Source organism: Pipistrellus kuhlii, unplaced genomic scaffold (assembly GCF_014108245.1).
Source record: "Pipistrellus kuhlii isolate mPipKuh1 unplaced genomic scaffold, mPipKuh1.p scaffold_m20_p_2, whole genome shotgun sequence".
NCBI lineage: Eukaryota > Metazoa > Chordata > Mammalia > Chiroptera > Vespertilionidae > Pipistrellus > Pipistrellus kuhlii.
In genome coordinates, this window is record NW_023425515.1 from 132,252,710 (window position 1) to 132,271,004 (window position 18,295).

General features: G+C 39.1%; 1 protein-coding gene and 1 pseudogene across 1 annotated transcript in view; both read left to right on the forward strand.

The window, feature by feature from the left end:
- Nucleotides 1-18,295, forward strand: part of LOC118724004 (guanylate-binding protein 7) — a 290,363-nt gene that overhangs the window by 68,940 nt on the left and 203,128 nt on the right. The gene's annotated exons all lie outside the window — the stretch shown is intronic.
- On the forward strand, nt 12,910-14,680 carry LOC118723076 (annotated as a pseudogene).

An 18,295-nucleotide genomic window follows, 5' to 3' on the forward strand; every position in this document is an offset into this window, starting at 1 on the left:
GGGTCATGGCATTAGAAAGGTTGAGAAACACTGCTCTAGAAGGAAAACATCCCTGCCAACCCATTTTTGACCTTTGGTTTTCAGAATTGTAAAAAATAAATTTGTGTTATTTTTAGACATTAAGTTTGTGATAACTTTGTTAGCAACTATAGGAAATGAATATATCATGAATTAAAAAAAGGAAAATATTTTTATTTAGTTAATTTAATACACTTATTAAATATTAGATTTATTTATTTGGACTGTTTGTTCAATTATCATTATGTACCTACTGGGGGCCCAGTGCATGAATTTGTGCACCTTGAAAGGAACTGTGGGCTACAAGGCTGCAGTGGACAGAGGAGCAGGTCTTGGCCCATTCTTTGTGCCCTCGCCCACATGCCCCTAGTCCCCTGTCTGCCTGCAGCCCTGCTCCCACTGCTACCACTCCCACACACTGATAGTACCGGCCCTGCTCGCACCCTCTGATGGCACGGAGCAATTGGGGTTGGCACTGTCAGTGAATGTGAGTGGGGGCTGCTGCCCCAATCACCCCTCAGGAGCAGGGGGAGGTGGAGAAGCCCTGAGGGGCTATTGTGGCCAACAATCACCACTCATACCCATTGACAATGCCAAGCAATCAGGGCTGGCTCTGGGTGTGATTGGTGGCTCCAGTGCTGACATTGAGTGTAAGCACGGTGGTGCCAGCAGCAGGTGCGAATGCTGGGTGACACAGCAGCATATGGGAGCAAAGAATTTTCAGTAACCACCAGAGGCTTGCCCTGATGACAGCGACCTGTGCCTCGCCTTGGTCTGGCACCCCACTCCCCTCTTCCACCATCCTGCCATGGTCAACACCTGCCATATTCCACACTCTTCCTCCTGCTGCTGATGCCTGCCATGTTCCATGTGTGCCCCCTGGTGGTCAGCACACATCATAGTGACCAGTTGTTCAGTTGTTCCACTGTTCGGTCTGTTTATTATATAGGATAAGGACCTTAATAAATAAATAATTCTACATAAGCAGTAATAAGTAAATTAAATAAAAAAAAATCTGACTAGTGATTAATGTCTTTTGGAATAAGAATCAACAGTCTTTTTTAACTTTAGTTTCAGTCTAATTTGTATTTCCTGGAAACAAAATTACTTCTTTAGGGGATACTCATTATTGACTAAGGATCCAACACATAAATTTTAAAGGACATTAAAGCCCAGGTTGGGCTGCTGTGGCAAAGCATTGGACTTGATTGGACAGTTTATACAGAGGAATCTCTGAAAGGTCAGGGGCCTCTAGGGGGCGCTGCCCAAAGGTGGCAACCCCTGCCTTGACTTTTACAAATAAGTCTGAGTCCCTGAGTGTTTTACTGGAATCTTTATGTTTAGTCTTTAGACATCCTTGCTTAAAGGACACTGCAGATGCACGTGTCTTCTCAGGGATACTTACCCTGCTGATAGTATATAGAAGTTAATTTTAGTTCAAGCTATTGCTACAATAAAAGCCTAAGGAGGCAGGTGAACAGGGCTGATTGGTTTCTCAATCCAAGCAGTCTCTAGCCCTCTCTTTCACAGAAACGTGTGTCAGAGTAATCATTCAGTCAATGCTCAGGGTCTGCCAGTCAGCCCTGACAAGTGGTTCACTGTGTGAGGATTGAACACAACGATGAGGCAGAAACCTTGAAAACGAAAGTAACTGCACAGTAAGTAATTGGAGCCAACTTGTTATTTCCAAGTTTGAGGGGATTGTTTCTCAGCTAAGATTTCACAATGGGACAACAGCTGTCCACAGAACAACATCAATATATCACAGTGCTTAAACAGTTATTAAAAGCAAGTGGTGCCTTTGTTACAGAACAACTAAAGAGCCTGTTACAGGCTGTTATAATTTACAGGTAGGATTGGGCCTAAAGGGGCAGTCGGACATTTCTTTCACAATCCAGGACTGCTGGCTCCAAACTGCTTGCCTGCCTGCCTTCATGATTGCCCCTAACTGCTTCTGTCTGCCAGCCTAATCACCCACTAACCACTCCCCTGACAGCCTGATTGATGCCTAACTGCTTCCCTGCCAGCAAAATTGACCTTAACTGCCCTTCCCTGCAGGCCTGGTCACCCCTAACTGCTCTCCCTTGCAAGCCTGGTCCCTCCGAACTGCCCTCCCCTACTGGCCATCTTGTGTCCACATGGGGTCAGTTATCTTTGACCACATTGGGGCAACCATCTTGTGTGTTGGAGTAATAATCAATTTGCATGTTATTATTTTATTAGATAGGAGGATAGAGGCCTAGTGCATGGGTGGGAGCCAGCTGGTTTGCCCTAAAGGGTGTCCCAGATCAAGGTGGGGGTTCCCTTGGGGCGTGGGGCAGCCTGAGTGAGGGGCCTCTGGTCACACTCCCCGGCAACCCAAACAGAGGCCCTGCTATTTGGGATTTATTGATCTTCTATAATTGAAACTTTGTTGCCTTGAGCCGAGGTCAAGGCAAGCCAGGGCTGTGGAAACCTGGCTTCCTCCATCACCAGGGGCAACTCAAGCCTCTTGCTTTCTTCAGCTTTGTGACTGCCACCATTTTTGTTGGTGTTAATTTATCTTCTATAATTGAAACTTTGTAGCCTTAAGTGGAGGCCAAGGCAGGTGGAAAGCTTGGCTTCTTCTATTGCCAGGGTAACCCAAGCATCCTGCTCTCTCTGTGGCCACAGCCATCTTGTTTGGGTTAATTTGCATACTCACTCCTGATTGTCTGTTGGGTATGGCTCTTAGATATAGTGGAGGTATGGTCAATTCTCATATTATTCTTTTGTTAGATAGGATAATCTTTTGTTCCTTGTTGATGGAATGCTAGACATTAATTTCTGGGAACAAGTAGGCAGGAATTTAAAGAGAAATCAAGCCCAAGGAAAGTTTGAAGGGAGGAATCTCCAAAAGGTCAGGGCCTTTAGAGGGAGCTGGCTGAAGGCAGAAACCACTACCTAGACTTTTCCAGGGCTCATTGGAATGATCTGAGCTTCTGCATATTTTATGTTTTAGTCTTTAGATGTCCTTGCTTAAAGGACATTGCAGATGTATGTGTCTTCACAGGGATGCATACCCTGCTGATAGTATCTAGAAGTTAATTTTAACACAAGCTACTGGTACAATAAAGGCCTAAGGAGTCAGGCGAACAGGGCTGTTTGGTTTCTCAAAAACAAGTGTCAGAGTAATCTTTCAGTAGTTGTTCAGGGTCTGCTGGCCAGTTCCTGCAGGTTGTGATTGAAAGAATGAAGAAATAGATGAATGATTGGATGAATTAATGAATGTAACATTTGTTTATAATTTTGAGGAGTAATACTTTTTTTTCCTGTAATTTTTAGTCAACAAAGTAAAGATATGCTGAGAATGTTGTGTTCTTGGATCTGCTGGAACCAAAATATAACAAGATCCCAAATAACATTATATTTTACATTCAGGAACTGGTGCTAGGCTCTTGATAAATGTATTGGGAAAAACAACTACGAAGTGCACCGTCTCTCACAGAGCTGGGATTGAGCTTTGCAGCTCTGTATCTCTGAGTCACAGAATGAGTTTAGTGCAAAAGGCTTTTGATTTTAAGTAAATATTCTAAGTGATTTTCCATCTTAGGGGACTGAGTGTTTTATTAGAAGTAAATAAACTTGTTTAAAATAAGCCTGTGGACTCCACAAACAACAAAGGAAGTTACTGTAACTCCCAAATATAATGTTTCTCTTCTTACCCTCCAAATTGTACACACTTTCAGCGATTTTTTTTTATTATCTTAACCATTTTTAAGTTTATAGTTCAGTAGTGTTGAGAATAGCCACATCGTTCTATAACAGATCTCAGAACTTTTCCCATCTTGCAACATTGAAACTTTACACCTATTAAACAACTCACCATTTCCTCCTCTCTATAAGCTCTGATGACCAACATTCTACTTTCTTTTTCTAAGACGTTGACTAGTCATTATGTTTTTGAAATGAGCTCCCATAAAGATTTTGGAGCTAGAAGAACAATCTCCTAGGCCATTCAAGTCCACTTGAAATGGCATTTCCCATCATTGTAATCAGATTGAATCTGAAAATAATGAAGAGCTATTTGTACAACAAGCTTAATTCATGGAAATCCATTATTTTTTAGTTCTAGAAAAATAAGAACTAATTATTTTAAGTTCCAAATTCATAGCAGACTGCATAAAAAGTGTTCAAGGACAACTAAACCATTGTCCTTTAAGGATGCCTTTGCAGACACCTCCTTCTTCCATTGGGACTGCCTGTTTCATGGTCTAGAAAAATCTGATGGCATGGGCAGCAATGGCTTGGCTAAAAACTTCACCAGGCACCAATGCCGACAAAATGTGTATTTAATTTTACGCTTGTCCAGCTATGGTATTTTTGCCCCAGAATTTCCAAAACAAGGTTACCTGTGCACTACTTGCAATGCTCAGATTTTTAAAAAATTTCTTTATTGGTTAAGATATCACATATTTGTCCTCAACCCTCCATTCCAATCCCCTCCACTCATGCCCCCAACCCCCTATTGTCCTCAACCACTGGTTAGGCTCATATGTATGCACATAAGTCCTCTGGTTGATCTCTCCCTTTTATCCCCACCCTCCCTTTAAGGTCCAACAGTCTTACACATGGCTGCTTATCTCTGGGTCTGTTCTTGTTCATCAGTCTATGTTGTTCACCATTTCCCCTAGATGAGTGAGATCATGTCCTACTGGAAATATACTTATAAGAATAAAAAGTGAGACAAGCAATAATCGTTATGCTGAAAGGCATGTGAATCAATCTGTAGAGAGTTTCTTTCTGGGCCACCAGTTCTTTTGAGACCCAATTTCAATGTCAAACAGTTCCTTATATGTACATGTCAAAATTTTATATACAGCCTCTTTCTCTGTTGCAGCAGAATAACTACTGGGTACCACATTATTAAATAATAAAGCATTATTGTTTTAAGACAGGTCCAACAATTCTTGATCGAGAGGAATATGGGTACTGGCATGTTTATGAAAAATAATTTGAAATGCCTGCTGAAGCAGAGGTCCAGGTTGCAAGTTGCAGCAGAGAGGTAAACCATGAAAAATGACGGCTACCTTGCTTTGCTAAACAGTTGGATTTGCTCTTAAAAACAACGTGATGAACAGGGAAAAGAAAATAGAAAAGGTGGAGGAGCGAGAGATGGATTCAAATAATAGAGAGAAAGGCTTTGGAGGAGTGGAAGGTTTGTTGTTCTTCACAAAACTGGTAGGCAAAGATATATAAAGAAATATGTATCCCTAGCTCACATGCTTAGTAAAATCTATGTTTATAGCTGAATTTTGAACAATATTAAATTTGGGAAGAAAATTATAAGAGAAACTATATCTAGCTCTGTCTCTGATTCTTTACATCCCAAAACCGAGAGATCAGCATCATACTGTAAATTCCAGAAAATGACAAAATATAGTCTTAGCTAGCCCTGAAAAACCACTTAAGTGTTGTGGTAAGTGAGTGGAATCAGTCCTTGGCCCATTTTCCCTTTTGGGAGAGCATGCTCTTTGAGGTGATATGTTTGAGTAAGAGGAATGTATTTTGGTATAATGAGTATTCTCAATATAGTGAATAAGTCTATCATGACTTAGCATGTGAAATGAGCTCTGGAAGTGAATTCCTGTGAAAAGGAATAGAGGTCCTTTCCAGATATTTTGGAACTGATTTCTGTTCTTTATTATGTTTCATGATAATTCCTTGCATAAAGTTGAAATAGATGCTCCCTGGATGATGAACTAGAGATGATGTATTACCAGAAGTAGAAAAAGTCTCAGAAAAAAATGAGTAATTGTGAACAGCCTGTGGCAAGAGGGCTGTGGCAGCAGCTTGAGAACTGGAAAGGAGGGCTACCCATCACTCATGGTGACTATTCAAAAAGGAACACAAGAGGAATTCACAAACTGATTGAGCGTGCACTCAGCAAATTGGGTCTACAACAGAACAGGACATAGATGCCTACCTCAGATTCAGGAATGAGCCAGATCACATGGACTAGCTCCAGAAAAAAATGGAAGCCAGAGGTGCAGCACAGTTGTGTGACTGCTGCCAATGGGCCTGGGCATCACAGAGTGGCACAGTAGGAATTAAAAATGTATGAGCCTTACATATGTATGTGGCAAATTGACAGACAGCACTGGACTACTAGTTCCCAATCACAGTTTCATGGTACCTAACTGCATATTCTGGATATGTGACTGCTGCCATTCCAGTGTATTATGTTGACGATTATTGTGGCTTTAGGAAAACAACTCTGCCATGTGTTCATATATCCAGCAAATACCAAGCTAATCAATGTATTGCATTCTCTGCACAATCTATTCAGCAACGAATGTGATCCCTAGAATAAGATGGACTTTTCAGGGTCCTATCATCTTCAGGCAATGTGGTGATAAAATGATAACATGCGTAGCTCACACAATAGCTATGAAAGGCCAACAGGTAAAATAGGTTTCTAGGTGATACTCTTGTCTTTGGAAAAAAAAAAAAAAAGCATTTGGACATTAAACACAGCACTGCAATGCATGTTGGGAAATACTGAGCTTGAAGTACATAGAGGGCTGGTTAGTCACCTGATTAGCCTGTGCCTGAAAAATCTCTATCTCTCCCTCTCTCTCTCTCTCTCTCTCTCTCTCTCTCTCTCTCTCTCACTATTCTTTTTTTTTTTATCCAATAAAACATAATACCCAAGTGTGGTTTGTGGTCCAGGCACCATCAAAAGGGTCTCCTAATTCAAATTTCAAGGAAATTTTACTTTCAGATGCTTCCTTCCTATAAGATCCAATGCTGATGGTGAAAGGGGAGACAGAATATCAACAGTCAACTTGGAATTCCTATACCATCAATACATGTGAGTAATATTGGGTCATATAACCGGGTCAGTGAGTCCTTATAGAAGTTGTAGCCTCAGAAGAACTTGGACAGAGAACTATAGCTATAGCTAGGCAGTCCTCACCCCTGGTCATTGTTCAAGAGAAACTGCTGCCTCAGAAGATTCTTGGAGCAGAAAGCAAGAGGGGGATCATTAATGCTTCCCCTTCTCATTCCTACAAAAGCCTTTGCCATGCATAGCAAAACAATACCTTGAAAAGAATCAGCACAGCTGTGGTGAGAGGAGGCCAACTCAACCACAGACTGACTTCTCTCAATCCACATTGCCATTGTAATAGTCTGGCTAGTATACAATCACTTGGACTTTTCCACGTTTCATATCTAACAAGACCATTAAACTCAGTAGCTAGGATGGTAATGGATAACTGAATAACTCTCAATTATATGTTTGCAGAACAGGTGTATTGTTGCCTACACCTTTGGAGTGTACACATCAACAGCTCAGAGAACATAGAAACTAAACTGCAGAAGATTCATACTTCAGTGGGACACTTATCAGCAATATACCCACAGTCCCACCTAGACACTTTTTTAAAAAATCTCTTTAATTGGCTTAGTTCAGATTCATGAAGTTCTTAGTTTAGTTCCATCCTCCAGGGAGGACTGATCATGCTGCTGTGTCTGCTTCTCTTAGTGATCCCGATGAAATGCTGTCTTCAAATGAAAGAGAGGTTCTGTGAGCAAGCTGTACCCATGTAAGTTGTTCAGGGACCACATCAGAACCAGCTCTGCCTCCAAAGTTTGGATGGGCAGTGGTCTTCCCAGATTTGATGTGCTTTTTCTGATATTTTAGGAGCTGATCAGGGTGTTGGTGGACTATTGGTAAAGGCAGTCTAATGAATATACTCTTCTGACCCCTGCACAGCTGCATAAGAGCCACCATTGGCCTAGAACATTTCATTAAATGAATTTAGGAGGTCACACCACCTATGCTCAGCTAATTGCCTTGTTTGGGAATATTTTTCCCTATTCTGGGTTTGATGAGTGCTTTTTCACTATTCTTAAATAGTGTGTCACATTGCACCTTGCCATCTCCACTGCTATCACCTGGAGGTGAGAGAAGGGAGTCCTTCACTTGCAACACAAGAGAGCTGTGTGCAGACAATCTCCCTATACTAGCTGCAAGGCAAGGCCTGCTGGCCATGGGAGATTAGTGCTTGCTATTGAAACTGATCTCTTCTCTGTGTGAGTTATATCTTTCTTGAAGACCCTGACACCTGCAAACCATGCAGTATGTTGATGTCCTGGGACTGCTGTGCCTGGTGGTAGCCATTATTATGCTTTTTGTTATCCTCCAGATAGTGGACCACTCCCACCAGTAACAGTGTAATAGGTGGCAACAGGTGGCACATTAGTTTTCTGACAACCTAGGTAGGCTATGGTACCCAGTGGTATGGTAAAACGTGAGTGTAAATGTGATATTTATTTTTTTAGATGTAATTAACATTTTAAGCAGGAATCTTTGAATAAAGCAGTTTATTCTCCATAATGTGAGCAGGCCTCAATCTATCAGCTGAAGACTTCAAAAGCAAAGTCTGAGATTGCCTAAAGAAGAATTTCTTTAAGGTGGTATTATAGAAATCCTGAAGTGTTTCCAACTTGGTGCCTTATAGATTTTGAAGTAAAGAATGCACTGTATGCTCTTACCTAAAATTTTAGCCTGCAGGAATTTGTCAGCCCTACAATTGATCCAGTTCCTTAAAATAAATCTCTGCCTCTGTCTCTGCCTCTCTTTCCTCTCCCCCTCTCATTCTTTCCTTTCTGTATTGGTGTGTGTGTGTGTGTGTGTGTGTGTGTGTGTGTGCAGCCTATAATATAAACACACATACAATTCTGGAGAATGCTGACTGGTATACCATAATTACCAAACAAATTTAACAACTGTATTGTGGAAGAGGAAGCGATTTTGAGTATTTCCTAGGCATATGGAAATACAAGATGAACTTGAAATATCTGCAAAAATTAGTAACGTATAAAAACTGCAGAATGCATTTAAAAATGATCCTGTGAACGACTAAAATTAAAATTAGCATTATTAATGTAAAAATTCAGAAGATAAATTCCACAGCAGGTTAGAGTCAATTGAAGAGAGATTTAATGACACAAATCAGGGAAAATGTAAGAAACACCTGGAATCAAAGTAGAAAAAATAATAAATTCACACCTGGATAAATCAAATTGTCTAAAGGTGTTTACAGAGAAAGGATATTTTTTTTTAAATTGGTAAGCTGACTCCTTGGCAGTATCAATGGAGGTCAGACAAAAGTGCAATGATATTTTTAAGGTATTCAGAAAAATGTGATCCTCAACCTGCATGTAACCAAAACTAAAATGTTTCAAGTATAAGTGCAAAGTTCATATTTGGAGGGGAGAAAAAAATAAAGGAGGAGGAGGAGGAGGAAGATGAGGAAGAGGAGAAACATGGAAAGAAAATGGCTACTTTTAGCCAAGGAGAGAGGCTTGGATCATATCTTTTCCACATAGTCCTCAGAAGAAAACAGTTCTGCTAACATCTTCCTTTTAGATTTTTAGCCTCTAGGACTGTGAAAGAATAAATTTTTGTTATTTAAGTGGCCCAGTTTGTGGTAGTTTGTTATGGAAGGCTTGGCAAAATAATGTAGATTTTGGTACCTGGATGTTGTAACAAATACCTAAAAATGTGGAGGCTTTGGCATTGGATAACAAGCAGAGGCTAGAAGAGTTTTGAGTGAATAATACAACATTTCTAGATTGTCTTAAAAGGACTATTGATAGAAATATGAACATTAAAGGTGATTCTTGTGAGAGCTCAGAAATAAGAGGGAGACTTATTTAATAAGAGCTTCTGCCATCTTAGAGAATTTGTATTTTGTCATGAATAAAATGTTGTTGGAAGTGTGAATGTTAAACTTGCCACTCATGAGGTCCTGAACAAAATGGGGAACTTACTACTGGAAACTATAAGAAAGCAATCTTTGTTATAAAGTGGTAAAGAACTTGATCAAATTGTATTCTAGTGTTTTGTGGAAATTGGAACTTAAAAGTAATTAAATTAAATATTTAACTGAGGAGATTTGTAAGAAAAGTTTTTGAATGTATGGCCTATTTTCTCTGTGCTACTTATAGTAAAACTAGAGGCCCATTGCATGAAGAGATTCATGCAACAGGTCTTCCTTCCCTTGGTTACCAGCACCTGTTTCCCTCCCGGGACCCAGGCCTTTGCTCTGGCCAGAGTCTGCCTTCTTTGTCTTTGATGCAGACTTTGGCTGGAGTCTGCCATCTTCCTCTTCACTGCAAATTATGGAGTCTGCAGTCTTGTCTTCACTGTGGCACTCTGCTCCTGTAGATCCCTTTGCCCCCGCCCTCCCTCTCATAGCAGGCATTCTGCCCCACCTGGCCACTCTGTGCCTGGACCAGCTGGGCAGCTGCCATCTTTGGTCTTCTAATTTGCACATTTACTCTGATTGGCTCTGAGCTTAGCAGAGGTATGGTCAGTTTACATGTTTGTCTATTATTAGGTAAGATGCAAGAGGAGACAGATAAATTGAAGTAAGCAAAAAGCAATGAGCACTTGATTTGGATGATTTGAATGATTTTCAGCCCATCCATATAGCATGTTCTGAAAATAGTGCCAAGGGTGTGGCTGGACAACCATTTGCTTAACATATTGGGTATTGGCTGTAGATCCATTCAACCATCTCAGTAGAACCCAGGAATCAGGATGTAGTTATCCAGGAAAGCTCTATGAAAGACCTTCTCTAATGGCTTGGACCCCTAGGAGGCCAACATGTTTATTGAGAATTTCAAATTAGCAAAACTAATGGCAGCCTGTACCAAAAGTGACATATCTCTGACCAAATGGAGGAAGAAGGTCTTTGAGGGTAGAGCCACAGATGTCACAGCCAGTGGGGTTGCTACTGCCTGTGATCCCAAAAGACACAGGTCCATGTGTTGGAGACCGGGTGTAAGCTGACATGGCCCTTGCATCCGAAGGGGCTAGCAAGGCTGGCCCCATACTCACACAGTTTTCCCCGTCTTGTTTGGATGGCAAAAAATGAGAGCAACCTTTGTATCTAGAGTGAGAGCAACATTTCATGGCTTGCCAAGAAGTCTATAACTATTTACTGAGATTTGCTGTACTGAGAATCTGCCTGATTTGCTGTATTGAGAATTTTTCCTTCTGCACTCTCTCTCACTTAGAGATTAAAAGGAACAAAGAATACATCCCTCTTGACAGACCTCCTATTCAGTGTTTTGTGTATAAAAAACATTACGCAGTTAATAAAGTTGCTCCAGTCGCTACCTGTAGTCCTCCCAATCCCGCTTTCCTGTCTTTCTTTCTTTTCTCAATTCCCACCTCCATACCTCAGCCTGGTTCAACCTGTCAGGCTGGCCCTGGCACCCATGGGTCAAGATCATCTCCTCCTCGGTTCGAGAAGGCAGGTCTGCCACCCAGTGCAAGGGCATTGGTCTGCTGCTTAGGTGGTCTTGGTGGACAGGTATACCACTCCAATGGGGCAAGAAGGACAGAGTATGGAGCCAGAATAGATCATTCTCAAACTTTAAAATCTAATGGAATTTGTTGTACTAGGTTTCTGACTTCGTTAGGACCCAGAACTTCTTTATTCCTTCCAACTTTTCCATTTTGGAATGTGTATGTCTATTTTATGTCTGTCCTATAATTGCACATTGCAGACAAGAAACAGGTAACTTGTCTGATTTCCCTGATTCCCAAGTTTCTTCCCAGGATTATAAGATGACAATGATGGTGATGATGACAATGATAGTAACAAATAGAATAGTAACAGGTGCTCACATTCACGAAGTCATGTCTGACCACTGAAGGATGCATTTTTCCACATTTTGTTTTACCAGGTCAAACACCCAAGGTGCTATGAACCAAACTCAAATGTAGATAAGAATGACACAAAGAATGCACTTTTAAACATTTAGATCTGTGGTTAACAAAATAGCCATGGTCCCATGCTCACTAACTAATTGTCTTACCAACGGGTGTAATATTTCAATTGTTTCTAAACAAGTAAAGGACTAATACAGGGTGCATATGTAAGTGTAGAAGTGAGAGAAGCCAATCTAGATTAGTCAGTCAGAAATGCCTCCCTGAGAAAATGAGAGTTAAAATGAAGTTTTAATATGAGTGCAGTTGAGTTAGGAAAGAACGAAGGAAATGAATTCGAAGGAGACTTTGAGCAAATCTGTTGATTGGGGAAGGTCCATGCAGTAAAGCAAGAGATCACCTAGGTTTAGAGAGGGGCAAGGCAGGAGTCAGAGTATGTTATCTTGTAGATCATGGAAGAGAGTGGACTTTATAATAATTGCAAAAGGAGGCTTTTAAGATTTATTGGCAAAAAAATGACTCTATTTAACTTACATTTTAAAAATATCACTTGTTATTGCATGAAGCCTAAATTCGAGAGAACCAGAAACAATGATTGTAAGTCATGGCATCTGCCCTGATTATAGCCCACCTGTCAATTCTTACATTAACCAGACTGTTTTAGAAAGAGATAAATGTCATATACTTGCTCTTGAAAAACAACAAGAAGGGAAGCAGTTGAATGCTCTTATTCCCTCTAGATTTCATGCACTTCTAGATATTGCTTTTAAATGTCCTAATATAAATGTTGTGTGTGTTTTTTTTTTCAGGCAAACAATTTCTTAGGTTAATTCAAGGCTATTTGAAATGGCATTTCCTAAAATATAATTCAGATAGAAACTGAAAGCATAATGAAGAACTACTTATTTAATATACTCAATTTTAGGAAACCAATTGCTTTTTTTTTTACTGACAAAACATGAACATAATTTCTTTAAAAAAGTTAAATTCATAGCACACTGCATAGAAAGTGTTCAAGGACAATTAAACCATTCTCCCTGAGGATGCTTTTGCAGACTCTCTCTAGTCATCTTCTTCTTTCACTGGGTCCACTTGTTTCCCTGGCTAGAAAAATTAGATAGCATGGGCAGCTGCCTTTTGGTTGGAATCTTCACTAAAGACCCAGAGCCCCCACTCTCCCTCCCTCTTACTCCCACCTTTCATCCCAGTGTGGATGGCAGCAGCCTGAGTCAGATCCTCAGCAGTGCTGTCCAGACAACACATCTGACTCATTGACAAGATCACAATCTGATTTCAAAGATGTGTTCTACGAACCCAGGCAACTGGTCACATTCGGTGATGACCCTGCATTTCAGTCTTATCAGAAGTCAAAGAATTTCTCTCCAGAGATTAAGGCATCTATAGGCCAAGCAGACTTAAGCTGAACCTTTCTGCTCCTAAGGCAGCGGTTCTCAGCCTATGGGTCATGACCCCTGTGGAGGTCGAACAACTCTTTTACAGGAGTCACCTAAGACATCCTGCATATTAGATATTTACATTATGATTCATAACAGTAGCAAAATTACAGTTATAAAGTAGAAATGAGAATAATTTTATGGTTGGGGGTCACCACAACATGAGGAACTGTATTAAAGGGTCGCGGTATTAGGAAGGTTAAGAACCACTGTCCTAAGGAATTTCCCAGTGGGTCTTCCTCCACCTGTAGTACCCCTCTCCCATCTCTCATCATAGACTTCTACTTCAGTCCAGGACCTCCAAGTAACTTTCCTCTTTCTAGACCTATCAAAGACTTCCCAGGAATTCCTGGCATCCTCAAAGCAGGGACTCATGTGCTCTATCCTATTCCAGAATTATTTTCAAACATTCCACCCATAACACCTGGAGAGATTCTTCCTTATTGCCTACTAAACCAACCTGTTTATCCCATGCTTCCTTATCCAATGACCACTCATGTACACCTACAGCTCCCAAAGTGGGTCTTCCAGATGAAGTTAGTCCTCCACAGGCCGAAAGCCTAGAGTTCCAAAGTGATGTTCTCCAGTTTCAGTATTTTTGTCAGGACTGTGCCTTTTCAAGTCCATTTTGGAAAGAAGAAGGCAATGCCTCCCAATTCACATTTGAAAAAGGGCCCCCATCAAGCAGGAAAGACATGACAATTTATCCAAAAAGCTGAAATCAGTGTTCACTCAGCTATATCTGTAAGAAGCTTGTCCATCACCAATCAGCTTAGAACCAAGGCTCATTTGGAAATTTGTCTACCCAGTGTTTGCATGCTGAAGACACAGCCTCTTCTTTTGTTCCCCGCATGCTTTTCAGAAGTCAGCCCAAACCTGCATGGTCTTTCATGTGAGAATTTCTGAGAAGTACAACATGATGTTTTCCCATCAGTGGCTACCAACTTTTAAAGAAGTCTTACCTGGAGGAATTTTGCAAATATATTATGAGAGGAGGTTAGAAAACAGATTTACAGAGTTCTCAAGTTTCTGAACCAAAACTTGATAATTTTAGTGTGGCAGGGAAAATCCATACTGTGAAGATTAAACAGGAGTCTTACACAGAAAAAAAAAAAAAAAAAAAAAAGAGTTCTATTCTAAGACAGAATTAGTTCACAAGCCAAACATAGAACAGATGCTAAAGTTGAGGTCCACAGAGTACCATGACTTTCTCAACTTTCTGACTACTGTAGAGGAGCTGATGAAGCTGCCAGCTGTTTCACAGCCAAGAATGAACTATGAGGAGCAAGACATTTTCCTTGAAATTGTGGACAACTTTGGAGGTAAAATACACTAAAAAAGAAGGAAATTGGTTGAAAGTGCTGTGATAATTCAGATCTCTTACCTCTCTTTTGTGAATTTGTTTATTTTCTCATTAATTTCTATTGCCATAGGAGCCCTATCGATAAAGATATTGCTACAACAAATGTCTTCTACTTTAGTGCCTATGGATTTTTAATATGTTTATGATTTCCCATCTTATGTTTAAGTCCTTTATCCATTCTGAGATTATTTTTGTGTATGGCTTAAGTTTGAGGACTAATTTAATTATTTTGCATCTATCTGTCCAATTTTCCCAACACCATTTATTGAAGAGACTATCTTAACTCCATTGTATGTTCTTACCTCCTTTGTCAAATATTATATTAATTGAGCATAGTGACTTTGTCAATTTCTGTGTTCTCTGTTCCTTTCCACTAGTCTATATGTTTGTTCTAGTGCAAGTACTAGGCAATTTTGAAAACAGTGGCTTTGTAGTATAGCCTGATACCTGGTATTGAGATCCCTCCAACGTTGTCCTTGTTTCTCAAGATTGTTGCAGCTATTTGGGGTCTTTGAGCATGTTTTCATATGTCTCTTGACTTTCTATATGTCCTATGTCTTTGAAGTATGTAGTTGATATTTTAATGAGGATTGCATGGAATTTATAGATTGCTTTGAGTAGTATGGTCATTTTAATGTTGATTCTACCAAACCCATGAACATGGTATATTCTTCCATTTGTTCTTGTCTTCCTCTAACTCTTTTTTCAGTGTCCTAAAATTTTCTGAGTACAGGTCCTTTATCTCCTTCATCAAATTTATTCCTAGGTATCTTAATTTTTATGTTGAAATGATAAATTTGATTGCTTTTTTAGTTTCTCTTGCTGTGAGTTCATTAGTTGTATATGAAAAGCCATATACTTCTTGGTACTAATTTTGTATCCTGCTACATTGCTGAATTCGTTTATTAAATCTAGTAGTTTTTTTATGGAGTCTTTGGGGTTTTTGTGTACAATATCATTGTCATTTGTGAATAAGGACAGTTTTACTTCTTCTTTTCTAATTAGGATGCCTTTTATTTTTTCTTCTTATCTAATAGTAATGGCTAATACTTCCAGTACTATGTCAAACAGGAGTGGTGGGAGTGGGCATCCCTGTCTTGTTCCTGTTTTAGGGGAAATGTTTTCATTTTTTGCCTAGTGAGTATCATCCTTTTATCTCACCTTGCTGACTGTTTTTATCAAGAAAGGGTGTTGGATTTTGTCAAATGCTTTTTCTGCATGAAGGGATATGATTATATGGATTTTATCTCTCAGTTTGTTTATGTGATGTAACACATTTATTGATTTGCAGATATTGTACCATTCTTGCATCCTTGTAATAAATCCAACTTGGTCATGGTGTACAATCTTTCTAATGTAATTGCTAGAATTTTGTTGATAATGTTGGAATCTATATTCATGAGGGATATTGGCCCATAATTCTTTCTTTTTTTTTTTTAACCTGTTTTTGGGATTAGGGTAATATGGCTTCATAGAAATAGCTTGAAAGTGTTCCTTCCTCTTGAATTATTTGAATAGTTTGAGGAAGATAGGTTTTCTTTCTTCTCTGAATATTTGATAAAAGTCCCCTCTGAAGCCTTCTGGTTCAGGGCTTTTTATTATTGGAAGTTTATTTGATTACTGCTTCAATTTCCTCCATAGTTATCCGCCTATTTCGTTTTTTTTTCTTTTATTCCTCCTGGTTGAGTGTTGGAAGGTCGTATTTTTCTAGCAATATGTGCATTTCTTCTTTATTTACCTGTTTGTTTGAATAGAGTTGTTCATAATATTTTTTTTTTTGTAATCCTTCATATTTCTATGGGGTATGTTGTTATTTCACCTCTTTTATTTCTGATTTTGTCTACTTGGATCCTCTCTTTTTGCTTCTTGGTGAGCCTGGCTAGAGGTTCATCAATCTTGTTTATCCTTTCAAAGAACCAGTTCTTAGTTTCATTGATCTTTTGCATTTTATTTTTGACCTGATCTTTATTATTTCCTTCTTTCTGCTCACTCTGGGATTTTCTTGTTACTCTTTTTCTAATTCTTCAAGTTGCAGAGTTAATTGTTTGTTACCAGTATTTTGAAGTAGGCCTGAATGCTATACATATCTCTCTCAAGATTGCTTTCAGTATGTCCCAAAGATTTTGGGTTGTGTTTTCATTGTTGTTTGTTTCCAGGATGCTTTTTATTTCTTCTTTTTGGCAACCCACTCATAGTTTAGTAGTATGCTATTCAGTGTCAAAGTGTTTGAATTTTTTTGATTGTTTTTATTGTAGTTGATTTCCAATTTTATGCTATTTTGATCTGAGAAGATACTTGATATGATTTCAATCATTTTGGATTTGGAGAGGCTTTGCCTGTGTCCCAATATGTGATCTGTATTTGGAAATGTCCCATGTGTGCTAGAGAAGAATATATATTCTGTAGTTTTGGGGTGGAATGTTCTAAAGATATTAAGTTTATCTGATCTAGTGAGTAATTTAGGATTGCAGTTTCTTTGCCAATTTTTGTCTAGAGGATTTATCCAGTGATGTTAATGGGGTGTTAAATTCTCCTACATTGATTGTAATACCATCAATCTCTCCTCTGATATCTTACAGAAGTTTTTTTTAAATTTATTTATTAGGTTGCTCCTGTATTGGGTGCATATATATCATATTTACCAGACTTATATTTTCTTGTTATATCGATCTCTTTAGAATTATAAAGTAGCCTACCTTGTCTCTTGTTATGGCCTTCATTTTGAGGTCTATTTTGTCAGGTATAAATATTGCTTCCCCAGTATATTTTTTCATTTCCATTTGCCTGATAGATATTTTTTCATCCCATCACTTTCAGTCTGTGTGAGTCCCTTGTTCTGAGGTGGTCTCCTGAAGACAGCATATATATGCGTCATGTTTTCTTATCCATTCAGTCACTCCATGTCTTTTGGTGAAACATTTAATCCATTTAAGTTTAATGGTATTATTGATTGGTACTTGTTTGTAGACATTTCTGTACTTTATGCCTGTGTGTTCCTCCATGTCTATTTCTTCTTTTCAAAGCAATACCCTTAGCATTTCTTGCATTTCTTGCTTGCTAGTGATAAACTCCGTTAGCATTTTTTTTTTTTTCTGCGAAGCTCCTGATTTCCCTTTCAATTTTGGTTGACAGTCTTGCTGGATAGAGTATTCTTGGATTCAGTCCTTTGCTTTGCATCACTTTGTATACTTCATTCCATTACCTTCTAGTTTGGTGTGTTTCTATTGAGAAATCATTTGATAATCTGATAGGGAATCCTGTAGGTAACTGTTTGTCTCCGTCTTGCAGCCTTTAAGATTCTCTCTTTGTCATTAACATTTGTGATTGTAATTATGACGTGTCTTAGTGTGGGTCTTTTTTGGATTCATCTTGCTTGGGAATCTCTGTACTTGTGTGACTTTTTTCTTCCCCACATTAGGGACGTTTTCTGTCATTATTTCTTCAAATAGATTCTCCAGTCATTGCTCCTATTCTTATCCTTCTCGTACCCCTGTTATGTTTATGTTACTTAATTTTGTATTGTCCCAAATTTCTCTTATGCTCTCCTTCTGTTTAAAAAAATTTTTTTTTCTCCAGGCGGAGTTCAGATTGGGCTTGTTTCTCTATCTTCTCTTCTAACTCACTCATTTAGTCCTCTGATTCTTCTTGTTTACTGTTGAAACCTTCCATAACATTTTTGATTGTAACTATATCACTTTTGATTTCTTCCTGATTTTTGCATAGGTTGTTGATATTCTCATCCATCTCCTT